Genomic DNA, 3,349 nt, shown 5'->3' with positions numbered 1-3,349 from the left:
GGAAGGGAAGGGAAGGGAAGGGAAGGGAAGGGAAGGGAAGGGAAGGGAAGGGAAGGGAAGGGAAGCATCTCTTTGTATGCTTGAAGAAGCTTCTCAGACTGAGCTCTTACCCCAGACATCCCAGAGAGGAATATTCTCCCCATTTCTCTCCACGGGTCTCATTTTACCCCCCAAAGAAGGGGGTGTGATACAGCAGCAGTGAATCAGACATTTTACTGCTGAGACCCCATTTCCAGCAGTCCAGATCCAAGAAACAGGATATTTTAAATGCTGATCAGTGGCTGGAAAATGGAAACACAAATAATTAATTACTAGTTCTGCTCTCTAGCCAAGTGCAGGCAACCAGTCCCTCAGGTGACTGTGATCTCCCCACAGCCAGGCCTGTCCAAAGTCCTGCCATGCCCTTGATCCTCCCTTTGACAGGGTCTTTGCTCTCTAATCGTGCCCCAGGCTGCAGCTCAATCCTCCACTCAACTATTTCTGTTTTAATCTTCCTTGGAGCCCTGTCAGGTTTGGAGTGTCAGCCTCTTCTGTAAAATTAATTCCTAAATCCCAATGTTCTATTACACAGGTGTAATATGGAAGAGAAGGAACTGAACCCTGGTGGTGGCTGTCCCTGGATGTGCAGGGAGTGACTGAGGCAGAGCCTGGAGCCTCCCTGCCCTTCACTCCCTGAACCCCTGTCAGAGACTTGGCCCTGGCTCGTGGTTGTTCCATTTGTTTGCTCAGAGTTTCAGGGTGTGGGATTGTTTAAAAAGCACATTTGCTGTACATCAGGGAACCCCAGTGATGGGGAAGGAGCCCTGCAGGAGCCCACGAACCTTAGTTGGTCTTTAAGTTGATTTTTGGAATGTTCACCTTGGCCTGAACCCGGCTGGACAGAGGGGGGGGGTCACTGTGGGGCTGAGGGGGGTGTGCAGGGCTGAAACAGCTCTGCAGGAGCCCTGGAAAGGCTCCATGGAGGGCACAGGGATGGGCAGAGCTGGAGGAGGCCCCAGCTCTGAGCAGGGCAGGCACCTCCTGTCCCGGGGAGCCCGGATAAAGGGCCAGGGGGAAATGGAGAAAGGGATAAAAACACAGACACACCAATTTCCAGGGCCTGGCAAACGTCATTCCAGGACCTAGGCTCTGCAAATGCCATTCCAGGACCTGGCTGTGGCACCAGATCCAAGGGGATGGAGAGGGAATGGGGTGTTCAGCACAAGACAAGAGCTGCTGCAGCATCACTTGGGACTGTGTCTCTTCCTGTAAAATTAACGTTTATTTAGGCTTTGGAAAGGTTGACATTGGTTTGTGCTTTTGGCTCTGAAGCCCAAACTGAATATTTTGGCTGTGACCTGCTCCAGGTGTTGGCCACAGCAGCTGCTCCAACCCTGGGAAATCCAGGAATGGTGGGGGATTTCAGGACAGCTGATTTCCCCAGGAGATCCAGCTCAGCTTTCCTGTCACAGCTCATCTCAGACACACGGGGTTTTTCCCTGTTTCTGTCCCAGCCCCACCAGGGCTCAGGGAGTGTTTGGACAACCAGGCACAGGGGGTTTGTTGGGCTGATCCATCCCCAGGAGCCTCCACCTCCCCCGGAGTGGTGGGTCCGGACACACAGAACAGCCTCTCCAGAAATGCCGTTTATTTCGAGCTAAAATAGACCTTCACCTTCAGTCCTGAGAAGACAAAAAAGTCTTTGCCAGCGATTTGTTTTACTGGAGCCCCGTTTGTCCCTGGCTCCCCATTACAGCTCCCAGGGGATGCACGGAGATCGTTCTCACAGCCTCACAAATGCTCCTCGTTATCCTTTCAAGCACTTTTAAACTGCTTTTCTTGCCCTGCCGGGCTCGGGAGCTGCCCCTGCTGTCCCAGCCGTGCCGGCAGTGCCTGTGCAGGCTGAGGGAGCAGCAGGGCTGGGCAGGACCAGCTGGCACTGGGATGGGGGAGAGGAGCTCGGTGCCTGTGAAGTTAATTATTCACTGGAATGGCTCTTCCCTGGTGAATTCCGTTTAATCTTCCCTGCACAATTTCCTTCAGAAAGCATGAGGCCCATAATGAGCCCAGCCCAGAGCCTCTGTTCTTTGCAGGTGAGCAGGTTAATTCTCTCTGTAATCAGTTAATTGCAAAAACTGGAGCTATTGATGGCGAGTTAGAGGGAAATCTGTCCAACACCTTGTCCGGGGTTCCTGAGGGAAACCACCGGGGAGGAGGCTGGCACTGGAAAGGATCCAGGAATTCTGAAGCTCTTTGTAAAACATTTGGTCTCAAAAAATCCAGAAAGAAGAGCAAACATTCAGCAGTGAGCAGATTTATTCCTCACTCTTCTCTTCTTCTGTTTGCTTGTTAGGAGTCCTGATATTTTTCTACTTTTTAATTTCTTTCTGCATCATGAGTTCCACATTCCCTTCCAAGGTTTGGGTGCCTTTCCATTGGAGATCTGCTCCCTTTACACCTCCAGCAGCACAGTTGGTAACACTGGCACCATCTCAGCTTTGTTTGGTTTTTCAAACACAACCCACACTTTCTCTTGTCCTCTTTGCAGCCTCCCATGGGAACATCAGTCTCTGCTCAGCTCCCTGTGGCTGAGCCAGCCCTGCCTCCAGCTCCTGGCACTGCTGGCGCTGGAAGTCATGGAATCCTGGAATGTTTTGGGTTGGAAGGGATCTCAAAGACCTTCTCATTCCAACCCCTTGCCAGGGGCAGGGAACAAGGTGGGCGAGTTGCCAGTGAAGTGGCAGCACCAGAGTGATGCTGTCACTTGTCACCCAAATCTCCTACCATACACTGGACACAGAAACCTCTCCATCCCACCTGCTCCTGGGCTCTGAGCTTGGAAATCTCCTCCTCTGTCAGAGCTGAGGAACCAGCCCGGCCACAGAACTGGCCCAGAAGGTCCCTGTGACACTCAGCAGCCCCCACGTGTCTGGAGGGAGAAGGAATGACAGCATCCATGGATCTGTTCATGCTGGAGCGGATGGGAATGGGCACCCAGAGGCCGTGGGCAGCAGGTCCCTGAGCTCCACACTCCCAGTGCCCCTGGGAGAGCCCCTGGGCTGCCGTGGGCACTCCGGGTACCAGACAGGCTGACAGAGTCTGGCTTGGCTTTCAGGGAGCAGAGCAGGGCTGCCAGTGCCCAAATCCAGCCCCAGCAGAGGAGCAGGAAATGTCTTTGTGCCGATCATGGCCAGAGGCAGCAGCAGCACAGAGCCCTCCTTGGGATGCAGCACTTCCAGCAGTGGTTTTGAACGGGTCAGAGGGGCCAGATCAGAGCAGAATTTAACTCCTTTCGATGTTACTGAGGCTGAAATCATTCATGCTGTGGTGCAGTGCCCACACAGAGCAGCCCACACCCTGTGGCACCCTG

This window comes from Neopelma chrysocephalum, unplaced genomic scaffold (genome assembly GCF_003984885.1).
Source record: "Neopelma chrysocephalum unplaced genomic scaffold, ASM398488v2 Primary Assembly neopelma1_329, whole genome shotgun sequence".
NCBI lineage: Eukaryota > Metazoa > Chordata > Aves > Passeriformes > Pipridae > Neopelma > Neopelma chrysocephalum.
Note: the sequence above shows the minus strand (reverse complement) of the source record.